Source organism: Talpa occidentalis, unplaced genomic scaffold, assembly GCF_014898055.3.
Source record: "Talpa occidentalis isolate TD23 unplaced genomic scaffold, MPIMG_talOcc4v2.1 talOcc4.2, whole genome shotgun sequence".
NCBI classification, from domain to species: Eukaryota; Metazoa; Chordata; class Mammalia; order Eulipotyphla; family Talpidae; genus Talpa; species Talpa occidentalis.
The window spans coordinates 31,935,877-31,955,219 of NW_023602073.1; the positions used below are offsets into that span (position 1 = coordinate 31,935,877).

The 19,343-nt window shown below is 49.2% G+C and overlaps 1 pseudogene; it reads right to left on the minus strand.

Annotated features, from left to right (window-relative positions):
* The window catches only part of LOC119251166 (class I histocompatibility antigen, Gogo-OKO alpha chain-like), a 194,944-nt pseudogene extending 179,590 nt beyond the window's left edge, over positions 1-15,354 (minus strand).
* Positions 15,355-19,343: the final 3,989 nt, after the last annotated feature.

Here is a 19,343-nt window from a genome sequence, read left to right on the forward strand (position 1 = left end):
ACCAGTAAGTGTGAAGAAAACTGGGAAACTCTACCTTAGCCTGGTGCTGAAGGTTAACACTATTTGTGATCAGTCAGGTGGACACGATTGAGTGTTGATTGATGTGCACTTGGCGTATTGAGTGGACAATGGCCTGCACCTCTGTGGTCTGCTTTCCCAAACCACAGCCCCACTTAAAGCAAAAAAAAAAACAACACTAAATTGAGGGAGTATTTTCCTGAGCAGTACTCCTTGATAGAGGCTAAGCATAGAAAATTTAGGATGGAGGGGTCACAAGACCAGACAGTGGAGGTGGGAGTAGAGTTATTAAACCTACTATAGAAATGAAAAATGCTTAGGGCCAACTGCTGTAGGGAGCACCAACTACTCTAGAAAGGACCCAGAGGCACAGGCCAGAGGTGGGATATGGGGATGGAGCCACTGCAGAGAATCACCAGTCCTTACAAATGAAAGTTGTCACAACATTCAAGTAATTAATTTAACGACAGATGACAATCCCACAAAGGAAGGAGCCCTCCCAACTAGAACCCTACCTCAGTGCTCTTTCTGCCCCGGGAAGAATCAGCTCTGCTCCCAAGGCTCCGCCTGGGGCCTGCAGGCTTCTCCTCACACACCCGCTCTCTCCAGGGGCAGCTCTTCCTGCCTGCTTGTGCCTGTGCAAACGCCTTCCTTTTCTCCCCCCACTCCTTCTTTAAAATATAATAAACCTTCTCTTTAGCGGAGACTGGAGGTCTCTGTCTTGTAGGAAACTCACTGTGTATGTGTAAGGGCGACTCTAGTGAAACGTCTCAGAGGTGACCCAAGAACCCCTATCTGTGAACTCAGCACCTCTCCAAAATATCACTCCTCCCAATGCCAATGTTATAAAAACAAGGAAAGTCAGAGAAACTTTCAGCCAGAGGCACATCAAGGAGACCTGGTTGGAACTGAATGAGGCAAACTAGATGGGATCATAGAACATGAAAAGTACATTAGGAAAAACTAATGAAATTAAGCATGGAGTTTGGTGATTGTGTCAACATTGCTTCATTAGCTGTAAAAAAAAATAATAACTTCAGTCATGTAAGATGTTAACAAAGTGGAAGTGGTGTGGGATAAACAAGAACTGCACTACCTTTGCAACTTTTCTGTAAATTTAACACTATTCTTTAAATGTTATTTTTTTTTTTAATTTCCTCAGTACTAAATAGGTTGTAGAAGGAAAAATTTGTCCACTTTCCAGTTTTTCACGTTTTATAATATAGGGACTGGAGAGAAGTTCCTGGGAGAAAAGCTGGAAACCTCACACCCAGGGCAGGCTCCAGAGTCTCCTCTCCTCTGAGCCCTGCTTCTCTGACTCCTCACAGAGCATCTCACCCCAGGATGCCGCCCCCCAGCATCCCCAGCTGTGCCCACCTCAGCCCCGCCCCGTCCTGGCGGATCCACCAGAATCCGGAGCAGCGCGGCAGCGCCCCCGTGTGGCCACAGGGCTGAGCACAGGAGCCCAGAGCCGCCCTTTCTCCTGCTCAGCCAGGCCCTCCCCAGGCTCCCTGGGCCCCCAGCGGCAGGACAGGGATCTGCACACAAGGGGGCGCCCAAGTGCTGTGTCAGTTGAAGTGTCCTTTTTAGTCTCCGGTGGACTCCAGGACATAACAACTGGTTCCTAGGTTCCGGGAAAATCTCCAAATATATAGGTCGCCTCAGTGTCTTGGGATGGAAACTTAGATCCCAGGATCCCTGTAATTTGTTTCTGCTTCTGCTTCCAAGGACGAAAGTCCCTCCTCCTGGGAATCGCCTGACATTCTCCATCCTTTGGATCAGGGGAGGGCCTAGGAGAGCCCCCAGGGCACTGGCTAGGAGGATGGGGAAGCTCCTGGAAAAGAGAGCAGAGGATGGAAATGGGGACTTTAGGGGACAGAGGAGGAAAGGGGTGCAGCGGGAGCCAGAGAGGACCGGGCAGGAAAGGGGCAGCATAGGGGACGCTGTGGGGGAAGGTCTGTGTGGGTGACACGGGCTCTCACTGGGGGGCTGGAGCGTCTGTCTCCCTGGGGGATGCAGCAGTGCTGGCCTGTAACTGCCCAGGGAACTGTGCACATCTGGGGCCTTGCCCGTCCTTGCAGGGCTGGTGTCACCCACACATATGCACATGCTGGTGACAGAGAGGACTGTAACAGGGGGGTCCCCAGGGGAGGGTCCGGGTTCCCTGTCCCACCCAAGGAGGGTGGAGCTGAGCAGGGAGAAGCAGCTGGAGAGGAGGCTGAGGAGGAAGGAAGCAGGATGGAGCCAGAAGGAGACCTGGGGGAGGCACATGGGGCAGAGACAAGTGAAGAAGCTGCACTTGCTTCTTGGCCTTGGACTGGGTGACACAGACGTGGGTGCGAAATTCATGTGAGGTGACAATGGCAGCTTCCATCTTGATTTTGCTCTTTTCCTTCCAGACTTGTCAGCCCTGTCCCCCCTTTTCTATGGGTCCCGCCAGGAGGTGCTTTAGACTGTGACAGGCTTTCAGGCCCTGCTTGGGCCAACCCTGTTTGGCTGAACATTTACCCACAAGGGGATGGTGACTTTGGTGCTTGATTTGGAAACTTTATTCTTTCCTTTTCTTTGTTGCACACTAATTGTATTTAAGTTCCTTTCCATTAAAGGTCTTGCATGTTTTGTCTTGATTAGTGGGATGGCAGAGAGATGGGGGAGATAGATGGTTAAGGGGAGTCCCCCTCCTTATCCAGAACATCCCCCCTCAACTCCCGAATGCTGGGGTGTCAGGGAGATTCAGGGAGCCAAGAGGAGGGCAGAGCAAGGCCTGTGCCGCCCTGGAGGGCCAGCCCTGGGGGCTGATTCTGGGGTTCCAGGGCCCCACTCCCTGCAGGCGGGTCAGAGTCAGCCCTGCTCACAGCCCCAGGGTGCCGGGCAACCCCTCTGTGCCGTGACCCTGAAGACACCGCTCTGGAGACAGTGTGAAAAATAAATGAACAGCAAAATTAAACAGAATCTGAAAACAGTAGAAATAATTTTTTAATATTACATTTATTTATTTATTTAGCGGGCCCCTCGCCGGCGGCCTGGGAACGAACCGGCACTGCAAAGGCTGTGGGCAGCCTCGCAGCCCAGCGCTCAGCTGGTGCACCACCAGGGAGGCCCTAAAATCACATTTATTTTGAGGACATTTCAGGGAATGTGCAATTCTCATCTGACAGCTCATTTCTATCAAGACTTGACTGTGACATGAGCTACTCTGGTCTCTGGTGTTTCTTGAGAGAAAACAGCCACTGATCACTTCATCGCTTAATTTTTGAATGGTTTGTACCAAATCACTTCATACTTTGCACCTAATACAAAGATCTGGCATCTGGCACAGTCTCTGAGGAGGAGATAGCAGGAGGGGCCTCAGTCAGAGGCTCCAGCTCTGGGTCCCACGAGGCTGCTATGGGAAAAGACGTTGGCGGATCTGAATGGCCGTGATCAGCGTGGAAGGACCTGCCTCAGAGCTCATGCATGTGGCTCCTGGAGGAAACCCTCAGGTCCTTGTCCTGAGTGTCCACAGTGTGCAGGGTGTTACACCAGAGAGTGGCCTGGAAGGGAGCCTGGGCAGGAAGTCTCAGCCCCTGTGAGCCTGACTCTGTGGGACGAGGCGCGTCCCTTCTGCCTCATTCTCACGAGGAAGAGTCAGCAAGTCAGACACACTCACGGGGGGAACTGTATCCCCTCTTGTGTATCACAGAACTGGTGGAAAATTGAAAACCAATACAGTCCACCTTCTGGACACTCATTATTTCCATTCTGTCCACATGAAAAATGAGCTGCCTCCTACCCAAGGTCCCTAAAAGTCTCTTCCGTCACAGAAGCTGTGTGACGTCAGCATCTCATCACATGACTCAGGACCATGCAGAGGAGGTTCCTGGAGAGCATCTATGCAGTGAAGCCATCTGTGCTTAGCTCCTCGTGGGCTGAGGCAGTTTCCTGCCCCATAAGCCCTGGATGTGGGTACAGTGGAGGACAGACACAAGGCAACTTGTAGACCCATTTTTAAATATGTTTCTAAAGGAATTTGAGATGTAACTTATGACCATCGAGTCACTTGTTGAAGGCTCAACCTCTCATGTCCTTTTGGTAAGCACAGAACAGGGCAACCATCACATACTCTACCTTGAGAACATCTCCATCATCACAACAACCTTGTTTCCTGGGCCTGGGCCCATGGGCACCACCCCCACATTTGCCTCCCCAGCCCTGGGCAGCCGGAGCCCACTCTCTGCCTCTGGGGACGGGCCTGGGAATTTCTCTCTAAACACATCCCAGGTGACTCTGCTGACACGGACCTGCAGCTGGGCAATTGGGGTCCCCTAGCCCAATACATACTGGTGCCCAGTAACATACTCCAGTGGGTGCTGGGGTCACAGAGGACCACATGACCCCACCATGGAGGCCCTGCAGCCTGGGGTGTGTGAAGAGAGAAGGGTTACAGTAGCTGCCTCAGAGCGGGCCAAGGACAGAGCCAGGAGTTTCCTTCCTCAGCAGGAAGGGGACATGGGAGCTGGGTCTTGAAAGCCAGATGTGGGCATAGGAACAGAAGTGGCTCAGGTGCTGAGCGAAGACAGACTACGTGACCTCAGCAGTTACTTTCTCCGTGTGACCTTGGAGATCCCTCCCCAGCACTCTGTGAATTGGGAATTCATACTGTCCTGACACCCCTCCCCCACACCCTCTCAGAAACAAGGACATGGAGACTGGGGGGTTATGTTAGTGCCTAGGTCTGAACCCCAGCCACCTGGCTAATGTCTGGGCCCTCTTGCCCGACACCATCCTGCAAACTGACCAGGGGACCTATGAGGCAGAGACCCTGAAGCTGTCACCACCCTCTCCAGATACCACACAAATCTGGGCTGGATTTGACTAAAGACAAAAGGGCAGTAGTAGCTCATCATTTAATTACTCTTTATGTAAATGAATTGAACTTATTAAACAAAAAGGCACAGTGCCTGGTTGTACCAAAAAATATAACCCAACTTTATGCCTCTCCAGGAGACCCATTGGAGCTACTAAGATAAACAAACAGGATTGAAAAGTTCTTGGGAAAAAAAAACAACAACAACAAGTAATTGGGGCAGCCCCAAAATTGCAGGGGCTGCTCTATAAGATAAACTTCCAGCTAAAAAAGGTAACAAGAGACAGGGACGAACATCATCTGATTAAGGAATCCTACATCAGGAAGACATAACACTCATCAATACACGTGCACCAAACAAAGGAGCAGCAAAATATATACTGCAACTATTAACAGATCTGAAAACAGATATCAGCAGCAACACAATGGTGGTAAAGAAATTCAAGACCCCACTTTCATCAAGGACGCATCACCTGACAGAACTCAGGGAAACTCTAGCTTTAAGTGAGGAATTAGACCATGTGGGCTGAATAGATATTCATAGGGTGCTACACTCCAAAAAAGCTGAATACATATTCTTGTCAGGTGCACCTGGAATAGTCTCCAGAATACACCATTTGTTTGGTTACACAAGTGCCATAAATTCATGATGACTTAAATCATATTGAAAGGTACAGAGCACTAAAGAAGAGCCAGGCTAAGTTTCTCAAAGACGGGGAAAATTTGTTGTGTGACTGGGTGAGATTCATGGACCCAAGGTGGGGGTCAGTGAAGCCGCGCCCACTGTCAAGGGAAGGTAGGTTTTTATAGGATGGGGAAAGGGAAACCAGACTTGCAGTTGGGGGAGCTGCTTTGAGGAAGAATTGAGTTGTTTTCTGATGGTATCAGCAGGCCCTCATTGTCTCCCGCCCCTAGGTGGGCTTCCTCATTCTTGCCCCTGTATTGACCTTTCAAACAGCAGGGGCTCCAGCACACTCAACAGCTGCAGCACAGGAAGGCATAACGCATAATGCATAGACCCCTGCGGAAGTGAAGGAAGCACTTGCACACCACACCCCTGACAGCACAGACAGCAAATATCTACAACTGTTGGTGGGATAGGCCTGGGCGCTGCTGCCGTCACCACCAGAAAGCCACAAGCAGTGCCAGGAATGGAATCTACAAGCACTTTCACTTTTCAGATCACTGGCCATTGATCTGAGGGAATGGGGGGGCATCGCACCCTGAAGGGCCCGTTTGCCCCATCTCATCTCCAGCTGGCCTTGTTATAATTAGTTGCACACAGACAGTCACAGCAAACAGCCGTCAGAACAGCCCGTCACAGTGGCTGTTCCTGGTATCCATCATGTTCAGGCCTCCAGACTGTTATCAGGCGCCGGCTTCACCCAGACACTACACCATCACAGTCAGTTTGCATGAATTCAACAGGAACAGAAATTATTATGCAGACCTTTTAATTTTGCTTTGTTGGAACTCATAAGAACCTTCAGACTAAGAGCTTCTAAAAGCCAGGAGTCAGGGCTCAGGATCACGCCAAGTTCTCACCATCAGACTTGGCCTGCAGTACCTAGATCTTCGGGGAAATCTCTCTCGAGGTTCCCAAGACATCTGAGGTTTCTGGGCCTCACAAGGGGTTGTTCTTTACACTCATGACAAGACTTTTGTACCCCTAAAACAAGTTCCAGGTTATTGTTTCCCTGTAGGCTCTGAGATCAGTCTGGTTTCTGAAAACACAACATTCCAGACAAAGCCTTGGTAAAATACCCGTATTTCCAATTATCTATTAAAGAAAAGGGGAAACAACTTTATTGGATTTATGAAAACAAACACTTTTTTAAGATATATTTACTTATGTGTAGAAGAACTGGGGTGAAGGCCAGAGGTGGTGGGGGTTGCGATGGTGAGAGGATTCATCAGAGACAAAGTGGGGAACAGAACGGGCAGATCTACTGAAATACACTGCTGAGGGGAGCAACGGGCAAGACAGGAGAGGTCTGCCGTGCCGTGGGGGTCAGCTAGCCGGCTAGGAATCCAACACAGGCCATCATGGTGTCTCTTTCAGGTGTCTCCTTCTATGTCTCTAAGTTCCTCGTTCAAGTGCAAAGCCAAGAAGCAAGGCGGCTTCTCCAAACGTCTCTCTCCTGTGAGCTGTGTGTCTCCCGGTGCTCTCTGCTCTGAGAAACCTTCATGTTTTGAGCAAACAGTCCATCAGAACAGCCCAATATCACAGCTGACACTCCCAGTGTCCGTCCTGTTCAACCCCAGAACTTGTTATCAGCCTCCGGGTTATCCTGACCCTGGTACATCAGAGGGAATCAGTGCCCAGCCTCCTCTTCTTTGGGGCATCAGCAGGGCAAGAATCTCAGTGTCAAACAAGAGCTTTAGTTCAAAGAAAACAGATCATGAGTCATGTAGCATGTACGTGCAGCCTGTGTGTGTGCAGGTTCCTGTCCTAGGTATGGACCCTTCCTCCCTGGCCCCCTCTCAGAAGGACAGAGCTGAGGTAGAGGACAGGCACTGTTTGTGGGTTCTCACCCGTGTGCTCAATTGCAACCACTCAGGCTCAGACAGGAGAACAGGGAAATAAAGAGTTTCTAAGGCCTCCGTGGCCAGCTGTGTCACCCCAGATAGTGTCCGCAGTGTCCAATAGTCCCAAATTAAAGCTGCCCATGTAAGGTGGTACAGTCCCATAAGGGAGGGCCTGGAGCTGGTGGCACAGCCATAAGCACTGGGCCAGGATCCAACTCACAGTGGCAGGGGGAGGTGCTCCCAGGAGGTTCTCAACAGGAGGCAACAGCACCGGGAGGAGGTGCCGGCCAGTCAGCAGCAATGACAGGTCTCAAAGGTGACCTTGCTGCTGTAGCCCCAGTGGGCTGCATGCCCTGGGGTGGTGTGGGAGGAACAGAGAGCCTCTGCTGCCAGATTGGCTGCTGTCTTTGTCCATGACACTGACGGTGGCTGGTGGTAAAGTGCCCACATACTGTCACCCACTGCCACTCCCGCTGCTGGTTGCCGTGGGCACAGCTGTTAGGGAGGACTGGGCCCTGTCCTCAAGCAGTGGCCTCCTGCAGCCTGCCAGAGTGGGTGGGGTTCCATTCAAACCCAGCTGTGTCCCCAGCTCTCATGCCTAGTCCAGCAAGGTGGCCTCAGCAAAGCTGTCCTGTGGCACCCACTGCAGGGCAGCCTTGGTGCTGCCCAGAAGCAGCTCCTCTGGGGGACAGAGGAAGGGAAGCCTAAGCCCTAGGGGCTCCTCTGCTTAAACCTGGCTTGCTCAGGGGAAGGGGCCCTCTGAAGACTGCCTGCCCCTGGCAGGAAAACCCCCTCTGCCACCACCTCTAGATCTGTGCCCACCAGATCCCACCTGCACATGCAGGTGCCAGGGCAGGAAACCACCACTGCTGCTGCCAGCTCTTTCAGTCTCCTGCTTCCACTGGCCTCTGGCTGTGCCCCCTGGGGTAGCTGCTCCAACAAATCCTCATGTCCCAGCACTCAGGGGGCAGGAAAGAGCTGGGTAAGCCACAGGGATCTGGAGTCAGTTTTACACACTATACTACTATATACAAACATACACACATTCACATGTATCTATTAATATCTTTAGTAAATTTTACTTGAAGAATTTCTCTTGTAAATTTGTATCAAATGAGTGAGAAATCCATCCAGGGATAGTGACAGGCCCTGCACATCTCTACTTCACAGTCTGAAATGTTGGGTCGCATCCTGACCCCTCTATCTCACACCCCAGATGTTACATTAGGAAATGCTGTAAAGTCTGTCTCTAAAATATAGCCAGCTCCAACGACTTCCTATTATTTTCCTGATCATACCCCAAAAAGCTACCAAATTTTCCATCCTAGAATCTGTGCTAGTTTCCTATATTTATCTTCCCACCTCTCACCTTCACCTCTTGATTCTGCACAGCAGCCAGACGGAGGCTTCTGAAGAGAAGTTGCACCATGTCTGTCCAGAAAGGTCTGATAATCCCACATCTTACTCAGAGAAAAGATTATGTTCCAAACCAATCTTCAGTGACAAGCCCAAATATTTGGCAATTATTTCCTTTTATAGAAAAGTGTAGGTTTTTCACCTTGAAACATAGCAAAAGCCCAGTGTATCAGTTTAGTGAAAAATCCAGCAGCCAAATATACTACGTGGCCATCAAGTTTCCCTTTGAAAATACATTTAGATTCACATAATTTTAAGCTTATTACATAAAGGTTTTAAATAAAAACCATCAAAATCTTTAGCTAAATAATCCCACATCTGGACTGAATCATGGTAGTATGGATATTTTTTAAAATTCCAGTTTATTTATTGATCAGTGACATGTAACATTTGACAATGATCAGAGAAGAAGCTTCCTGTGTGTAGGGAGATGACAGTGTCATCACACCTGCTAGGAAGTGGGTCACTTGCACAGTCACTACTGGATTCTATCAGACCTGCTGTCATGCTGAGGCTTCCCCATGAGCAAAGTATGACAAGTGGTCACTGCCAGGCCAGCAGGGAAGACGGAGCTCACTCCTGGCACCAAGCACCACCTGATTCATGTGTTTGTGTTTCCTTGTTATGGCGCTGAGCCTTGGTGTTATTAAACACAATGAGATTTTCTTTTTTTTTTTTTAATTTTTTTTATAGAGGCATGTTTTATTTATTTATTTATTTGTTTGTTTGTTTGATGGTTTGTTTATACATGCACTGGGTACAGTCAGAAGCGCGGGAGGGTGAGAGAATTCACCAGAGTCAGAGCAGGGAACAGAACAGGCAGAAGGACCGAAGCACACTGCTGAGGGGAGCAGCGGGCGGCAGGAGAGGTCTGCGTGCCATGTGGGACCCTCCTCCGGTGGCCGGGGAGCAGCCGGGGATCGAACCGGAGCCGCAGAGGCCGTGGGCAGCTTCGCAACCCAGTGCTCAACCGCTGCGCCACCGGGGAAGCCCCAATGAGATTTTCTTAATGAACGTGGTAGGTTAACACTAAAGGACATAACCTGGTCCCCTCAATCATTTACTTTCTCTCCACCTTTTTAAAAATTAATGTTCAGACAATATGAGTTACATATTCACTGGCTGGAAAGACACAGTCACCTCTTAGGTCACCCCTGGTGTTTATGCAGGAGGTTGGTTTCTCTTGGTCTCTCAGCATGACCATCTCTCAGCAGGGCCCTCAATGCGGAGTTTCAAATGCTACCAAATCTCCCGGCTGGATGTAGATTATTTTCCCTCATTAAAAATATTTAATAGGGCCTCCCCGGTGGTGCAGTGGTTGAGCGCAGGGTTGGGAAGGTGCCCGCAGCCTCTGCAGCGCCGGTTCGATCCCCGGCTGCTCCCCGGCCACCAGAGGAGGGTCCCACATGGCGCGCAGACCTCTCCTGCCTCCCACTGCTCCCCTCAGCAGTGTACTTTGGTCTTTCTGCCTGCTCTGCTCTCCCCTCTGGCTCTGGTGAATTCTCTCACCCTCCCGCACTTCTGACTATATCCAGTGCTTGTATAAATAAATAAATAAATAAATAAATCTTTTAAAAAAATTTAATAATTGGGAAATAATCTGCTCAACCTCTGTGGCTTCTCCGTGGAATAACTTTTCATTTTGACCATTCCCTGCTGGCTGCTGTGCTTTTCTTCTGACTCTTTCTTCACATATCTGTGGGCCTTTCCCTTGAAAGGAGTAAGAAACTTTAAATGAGCCTCCAATCCAATCCCGCAATGTAAAATATTGCCCAGAGTTATAGTCAAAGAAGAGGTGAAGGTGTGTATGTTGAGCTGAGCCATTAATAAATGGCCTTAAGATTTGAAGATACAGGGCCTCCCTGGTGGCACAAGGGGTTAAGCATCGCACTATGAAGCTATCCGCAGCCTCTGCAGCACTAGTTCGATCCCCGGCCAGCCAGGGAGAAAGCACATGGTGAGGCAGACCTCTCCTGTCTTGCCTGCTGCTCCCCTCAGCAGTGGATTTCAGTCAGTCTGCCTGTTCTGTTCCCCGCTGTGTCTCTGGTGAATCCTCTCACCCTCCGCATCTCGGGCCTGTACCCCAACTCTTGTATGCATAAATAAATAAATATTTTTTAAAAAAGATTTGATGATACAAAAGTCATCATCATGAATAGAAATTGTCCAGATATTGACCAAGATGTAGCATCTAAATAAGCCAGCTTGTGGACCATACACTAATAATGAGTTGAATCTAGCTATTTGGGAAGTCTCCTATGTTGTCACATAATTTGCTGTATCCTCTCAGCTTTAGCAAGAACAGTGAGATGGTGGGAATACTTAATCCATGGTAATGACGTAACAGTAAACAATTTCTTGCAAGTTTGATTCTTTAAAAATTGTGGGTGTTAGGCCTGTCTGGTGGTCTAGGGGTTAAGCCTCAGCACTACCACCGAGAAGGCCCAATGCAACAGCCTGAGTGGATCCTGGCCCAGGGAGCTGACCCACATGGCACAGCAGACCTCCTCATCTTGCCCACTACTCCCATTAGCAATGCATTTCAGTATATCCACCTATTCTGCTCCCCACTCTGTCTCTGGTGAATTCTCTCACCACCTCCCTCCGCGCCCACCCCCCACCACCCGTACCTCTGGCCTTCACCCCAGTACTTCTACCCAAAAATTAAAAAAAAAAAAACCTTTAAAAAAATTGTGAATGTTTCATTAGGGAATTATAGATAAATAATAACTCATTGTTGCAAAAAGAAAATAAAGGTTAAAGTCACCAAGATTTGTTATATCAGGAGAATAACAATTTGTTGGAAGATGTTACCTTCTGGCCATGTAGGGGATATATAAGTGGCATAAAAAAGTCATAACCTGCAGCATCAAGTACAAGATCCATCTCAGACCCAGCAAACAGCAGAGGCTGGGGACCCAGTGGTGGTGCAGGTGCAACAAGAAAAATGGGGGACTCATTCAGCAGCAGTCAGGCTTTGTCGTCAAATGAGTCTGATGCCAAACTAGAGAGGGTCTGTCCACCACCCAGCACTGTTGGGCCAGAAAGCCTGGGCTGGTCTGCAGCCCTGGTCAGCAATAGGCGAAGCCTGGTGGGGCTCAAGGTTTAGTTTTGAAGTTTGGCTTAATCTGGCCCTTCATTTGCTTTCTCCCCATCCATACATGAGGATTTCTCTTTATCTTTTTGATGTACCCCTCTTCCATCCATGTTGCCGCAGTGGCATGAGTTATGTTTTCTGACCATGGATGCTATTCCATTATGCAGGGTCATACATCACCTGTATATGTACACACATGTATACATGTAATCCCAGCTTCTTCTTGATTTCCCACCTGTCTGGGGCATTTAGGAGGTTCCCATAGCTTGGCTACTGTAAATAGTGCTGCAGTGGTGACGGGAGTGCAGGTCCCTTCACAGGAGTGTATTTATCCTCTGTAAGTAGATCCTCAGTGTAGAATTGCTGGGTCCAATTGCTGGGTCCACATTCACTCTTTTAAGAAACCTCAGTACTGTTTCCATAAGGGCTGGCTCAGTCTATATCCAAAAACAATGCAGGACTGTCCCCTTTTTTCCATATTCTTGACAGCACTTGAGTTTCTGGTCTTTTGGATATGGGCCGTTCTTGCAGGTGTAAAGTGTTTTAAACCAGGGGATCACAAAGGCACAAACTGTGGGCAAAAAGAAGTCCTGTAACACTCAGGCCAACACAAGGCTGTCTCTCACTGTGAAAGAAAATAATCATGAAGAAATTCAGGTGAATGACCTGAGTGTTAACATTATCAATGGTCCAAGCATTCTCAAGATTTCCTCCTGAAAGCATTCCCATCACCTGGTGCCAGCCTCTCTGCCTCAACCCCCACCCCCACTGCAGTCCTCCAGGGTCTCACCTTTAGGGGCTGACATACACTTCAGAGCCCTGGGCACTGCCGCTGCCCAGGGGAGAACACAACAAAACTTGGTCAGAGATGAGACCACAGGAGGAACTGATGAGTGTAACTTCCCCACGGGCTCCATCTCCACTGTCCCCAGGGGCTCAGGGATCAAACTCCTATCCATGCTCACCTGGAGCCTGAGTGTAGCTTCCTCCTTGTCCACTTGTGAGAAGAAACATCATGTGATATCAGGGAGCAGTCAGTTCAGAAGCCTAAAGGAATCTTCAAATCCTGCAGAACAGGGAAGTTTCCAGAACTGTGACATAAGACCCAGGTCAGGACTTGGAAAATGAAGAAAGGAGGTGAGGGGGACTGGACCAAATACCCTCTGGGCAACACACTTGTTTGGATGGTTCTTCCCATTAACCAGTAAAGGCAACCAGTATTGCCTTGAAAGCCCCCTAGGCCACCAGAGAAACTTGAAAGCCCCCAGGGGACAAGATCCCCCACTCCCTTTCCTACCTGAGCGTTTCTTCCTCCACATCACAGCTGCAGCCACCACAGCTCCAGTGAGCACAGCTCCAAGGAGAGCGAGACCAGCAGTGATGCCCGTGGTAGAGATGGAGGACTGAGGAGGGGGCACTGGAAAGGAAGGGAAGGGGAGACCCTGAGCCCCAGGCCTCATCTGAAAGAGTCCAGAAGGGCCCCTTATTTCTCTGAGCAAAATCCCAGTGCCCACATGATTCTCCTCACCCCATCTCAGGACTTGGTGCTCCAGTAGCCCCTCATGCTGCCCTTGGCACGTGTATCTCTGCTCCTCTCCAGAAGACACCACCTCAGCCACCCACCTCTGGAAGGTTCTGTCCTCCCCCCACCATGCCTGGTCTCCACCAGCTCTGTGTCCTGGGTCAGGTCCTCCCCATCTTGCTTCCAGGTCAGGGTGATGTCCGCAGGGTAGAAGCCCAGGGCCCAGCTCTTCAGGGTGACATCATGGTCAGAGGAGGGGTGGAGGGTCATGTGTGTCTTGGGGGATCTGAGAAGGGTCAAAAATTCACACTTTGGGTTTTTCCTTCCTGTACATTGAAGCAGCCTCACTGACCATCCTCAGAATGAGCATGACAATTGGTTTGGAGGGAGGAAGCACAAAACCCAGAAACCAGCCTTGTCTGGGATAATCAGGCGAGAGCCCAGGGTAGGAGGAGGCAGGTCTCCAAGAACACAGACCTTTGCTCCTGACCTGAGTGGAGGGTGAATGACACAGAAAGGCAAGAGTCAGATCTCCAGAAATGTTCTCAGACCAAAAACAAGTCCTTGAAAGAGATGGCTGCTGGGTCAACAGGATCAGGGAAGAGTTATTTCAGGACGGCCACCCTCCCTCAGGAGAGACTGGATTCCTTGACTGTCCAGAAAAGTGGTGTCTTCTGGGCGAGTCTCTCTCTAGCACAGAACATGACACCCAGGGGGACTCTCCCTCTCTGCCCAGAAAGCAGGTGCTGTTCTGCCCATTATTCCATTTCCCTGTGGGGCACCAGGAGAGGGGAGGTCCGAGGCCTCGTGGCCCCTCTTACCTGTGCGCTGCAGCACCTCCTTCCCCATCTCCAGGAGTCTGCGGAGCCACGGGAAGCACCTGCTCTGCACACTGTGCCTGACGCGCTCGGCCCTGCCCGCCGCCTCCCACGCGCGCTGGGTGATCTGAGCCCCCGAGTCCGCGGGGTCCAGGAGCGCAGGTCCTCGCTCAGGGAGATGGAATCCGCGCCGTCGTAGGCGAACTGGTCATACCCGCCGAGGAGGCTCAGGTCTGGCCCCACTTCACAGCCAAACATCCTCTGGAGCGTGTGAGACCCTGAAACCCACCCTTCCGGTCAACCCCGAGGTCACCCCGAGATCACCCTGCCTTTTTACCCTGCATAAACCTAAACTGAAAATGAAAGGACAGGCAAAAAGTGCCGCGGTCTCTTCCAGCCTCGAGGGGTCAGTGGACCCTGAAACTCGGGACACCCCGGCCTTATGCTGGGAATGGGGGGTGACCTGACCCTGGCCCCGCTCCGCGAAGCTCACCGTCCTCGCTCTGGTTGTAGCGGCCGCGCAGGTCCCTCAGGAGCGCTTTGAACCACTGCGCGTTGACCCTTGGGTTCTGTGTCTCTTCGTCCAGGTCCTCCTGCCCCACCTGCCCCGCCCAGGGCGCCCGCGGCTCCGCACTCTGGCCCGGGGAGTCGCTGTCAAACCCCGGAACTGCGGGTCGTCCACGTAGCCCATGGCGATAAAGCGGGGCTCCCCGAGGCCGGGCCGGGACTTCGTGGTGGAGAAAAAGCCTCAGGGAGTGGGAGCCTGGGGGCGGGAGGGGAGACCTGGGCTGACCCTCCTCTCAGCTCGGGCCCAAATCCCAGGGAGATGGGCCTGGAGGGGAGAAAGGGCGGTGGGCCAAGAAGGGCCCAGACTTAAGGCCCAGAGCACTCAGGGGAGGCGGAAGGGACAGAAAGGGCCAGAAACCAAGGGGCCTGAAGGGGTACAGAGGTTGGGGGGAGATGAGCCTTTCCTGGGGTCCTGCACCCGCAGTAGGCCCCTTGCTCCTCCCTCCTGTAGCAACAGTGTCCAGCTGGACACGCACTCACCCGGCCGGGTCTCCATCAGGGCCAGGGGCCCCCAGAGCAGCAGCAGGAGGGTGAGGGGCATCACACTCCTTCTAGGGGTCTGGGGAGAAGGAGTCCAGGACAGTCCTTGGAGACTTTGTAACTGGAGCAAGATGATGCTGATTGTCTTCCCTGGACAACCCCCCCCCCCTCAAATGAGGAGATAGAATGGGGGTGAGTGTGGGATCACCAAGGCTGCACCATCCCACAGAGCCTGTGAGAGGGAGACATGGTGCTGTGACAGTGTGACATCCACAGACAGGGGAGGTTCCAAATTCCCTTCCCCACATTCGGGAGGAGTGGATTTGGGCTGGGAGAGGCAGCAGCCTGGAGGAATGAAGAAACTAGAAGTATTTTCAAATGATTGTTAATATTCCACTTTGATACCAAATTAAAACTATACAGGGGGTAGTTTTGTTAGGGCAGGAAGAGGGGCAGCCCAAATCCCGCAAACCTGCCTATTCTCTATAGGGTTCTGCCATCCGCCGCATCAACACAAAACATGAGACATTTTTTTAATTTTCTTTTTTTTTAAATAAATTTTATTTTTATATTCCCCATACAATTGCAATCCCCTTATTTTGACCCCAATCCCTCCCCTCTCCGCCCCCCACCCCCCATAGAGTGTCTCTGGTTCATAGTTGTTTGTTGATTTTGATTTTCACTTTCTTATGTTTATTCATTTCCTGGTCCCTTATTTAAGTTTTCTAGATTGCTGCTATGAGTGAGACCATCCAGTATTTTTCTTTTTCTTTCTGGCTTATTTCGCTGAGCATGATCCCTTCCAGCGCCATCCATGTTGCTGCAAATGGCATGTGTTTATCTTTTTTGAATGCTGAGTAATATTCCATGGTGTATATGTACCACATCTTCTTGATCCAGTCATCTATTTTTGGGCATTTGGGTTGTTGCCAAAGCTTAGCTATTGTAAACAGTGCTGCTATAAACCTAGGGGTGCAGGTGCTCTTTGGAATTGATGTTTCTGTGTCCTTTGGGTAAATACCTCGGAGTGGAATTGCTGGATCATATGGAAGCTCTATGTTTAGCAAGTCCAGAAATCTCCACACAGCTCTCCATAGTGGTTGGACCAGTTTGCACTCCCACCAACAGTGCAGGAGAGTTCCTTTTTCTCCACATCCTCACCAACATTTGTTGTTGCTAGTTTTTTTAATATGTGCCATTCTCACTGGTGTGAGATGGTATCTCATGGTAGTTTTGATTTGCATTTCCCTGATGACCAGTGATGTTGAACATTTTTTCATATGCCTGTTGGCCATTTGCATTTCCTCTTCAGAGAAGTTTCTTTTTAGCTCTTCTGCCCATTTTTTGACTGGATTATTTTCTTTGTGTTGAGTCTCATCAGCTATTTGCAGATTTTTGTGATCAGTTCTTTATCATTAGTGTTGTGTGCAAAAATGTTCTCCCAGTCGGTGGGGTTTCTCTTTGTTTTGGTTATTCTCTTTTGCTGTGCAGAAGCACTTTAATTTGATGTAGTCCCAGCTGTTTATCTTTGCCTTCACTATCACTGCTTTGGGTGATGTGTCTGTAAAGATGTCTTTGATGTGCATATCACGTAGTGTTTCGCCTATATTTCCTTCTATATATTTTATGGTTTCAGGTCTTATGTCTAGCTCTTTAATCCATTTTGAGTTGATTTTTGTGTATGGTGTGAGCTAGTAGTCAAGCTTCATTCTTTTGCATATAGCGACCCAGTTTTCCCAGCACCATTTATTGAACAAACTTTCTTTGCTCCAATGCATAGTCTTTGCTCCTTTGTCAAAGATTAGTTGACCATAAATCTGTGGGTTTATTTCTGGATTTTCTATTCAATTCCATTGGTCTGTGTGTCTGTTCTTGTTCCAATACCATGCAGTTTTGATGATTATGGCTTTGTAGTATAGTTTGAAGTCTGGGAGTGTGATGCCTCCATTCCCTTCTTTTTTTTTCAGGAGAGCTTTGGCTATTCGGGGTTTTTGGTGTTTCCATATGAATTTCATCAATAATTGTTCTATTTCTTTGAAGAATGACATTGAAATTTTGATTGGAATAGCATTGAATCTGTATATTGCTTTTGGTAGGATGGCCATTTTAATAATGTTTATTCTTCCAATCCATAAGCAGGGGATGTCTTTCCATTTCTTTGTGTCTTCTTCTATTTCTTTTAACAGTGTTTTATAGTTTTCTTTGTATAGGCCCTTTACCTCTTTTGTTAGATTTATTCCCAAGTATTTGATTTTTTTGTTTCGATACTAAAAGGGATTTTTTTTTTTTATTTCTTCTTCTTCAGATTTATTGTTTGTGTATAGGAAGGCCATTGACTTTTGCGTGTTGATTTTGTATCCTGCCACTTTACTGAACTGATTGATGAGTTGAATTAGTTTTTCTGTTGAGTTTTTGGGGTTCTCTATGTATATTATCATATTGTTTGCAAATAGTGATAGTTTGACTTCTTCTTTTCCTATTTGGATTCCTTTTATGTCTTTCTCTTGTCTTATTGCTCTGGCTAGGACTTCCAGGATTATATTGAAAAGCAGTGGTGAGAGTGGACATCCTTGTAAAGACAGAGGTTTTTCTAAGGAGGTATCTATCCTTTAACCGAAATGTTAAAAGTGCAGGAATGAAAGCCAACAAAGGCATCAGTTTGCTAGCAGGGGTTGCTGTGATTGGAGTCCCATAGGGGGATTGAGAGTTGGGGAGTCTGGCAAGCAGTGTCCCGTTATCTTGGTCATAGTGGTATTGAGATTAATTGGAACTGCCGCCAGTAGAGGCCTCTGAAGGGAAGCACAGAGGAAACAAGAGGAGGTATTAGTCCCAAAAGAGTCATTTAGGAAGGGTATAGCATTTTGGATTATATGAATCCAGATTGAGGGTGTCTCAGTCTTTTCTGATGATGTTAGTTAATTGTATAGGACTTGTTCCAAATGGAGGATGTCCTGGGAGACTTGGACTGTAGCATTTGGTGTCAGGACATATTCCCTTGAGATGGGACAATGTTGCCACAGGGTAGAAATGCCAGCCAGTAGAAATATACTGCGGCTTGGACTCCCTGTACCCAAGGTTGGTCTCAAGGATCTGAAATAGTAGAGTTAACTTGATTCGTATTGAAACCCATATTATGACAGCCTGGTGAGAACATTCAGCCTTTGTCTAGAAGGTGCACTATACATGATGGGTAAGGGAACCCCCATATTATTTGTAGGTATTTTTGCAGTGATTTAAGGTTTGATGTTAAAGGAAACAAAACAAGGTATCCGTAGGGTTAGTAATCAATGAAAGAGTTAGGGTGAGAGTGATAGGTGCTGTGCATCCAGCCTGTGGGCACTCCGCAGTACCCACCAAGTGGGTAATCTCCGTGGATCCTGAGACCTGAATTTCCATACACAGGACACTGGGCTAGGGGAGATTTTGACAAGAAATGCGCATCCTAGTAGGACCCAGGTTACGACATGCATACTGTTTGTCTTCGGGGGCACGTTTGACCCGAGAGAGATGGTGCCAGGAGGGGTGTCCCAGAAGTGTTACCACTGTAGGCGTGGGGAGAATGACAGTGTGCGGACCGGTCCACGGAGGCTGCAGTGACTTGGGCTGAAGCAATTTGAGCAGGACTCAGTCTCCCGGATGCAGTGGTGGGGAAGGTCAACTAAGGAGGCAGGACTGGGTAAGTACCGGTCTGCGTGTTCCCAGAGCAGCTGCAGAGCTCTAACGAGAGTTTAGTCAGGTGATCCTTGATATCCCACTGGCGCGCTCCACTTTCCCTGAGGATTGTGGGTGGTGGGGAATGTGAAGTTTCCAGGTGATTCCCAGAGCTGCAGAGACCTGCTGAGTAATATTTGAGATAAAAAACTGGACCATTGTGAGATTGGAGAGAGGTGGGGAGGCCAAAGCGTGGGATAATGTGGTTAAGAAGGGCCTCAGTTACTACCTGAGCCATTTTTCTAGCTGCAGGAAGACCTCGACCCAACCTGTTATTGTATTAACCATTGTTAGCAGATATTTAACCTTTTTGTGAGTAGGGAGGTGAATAAAATCAAC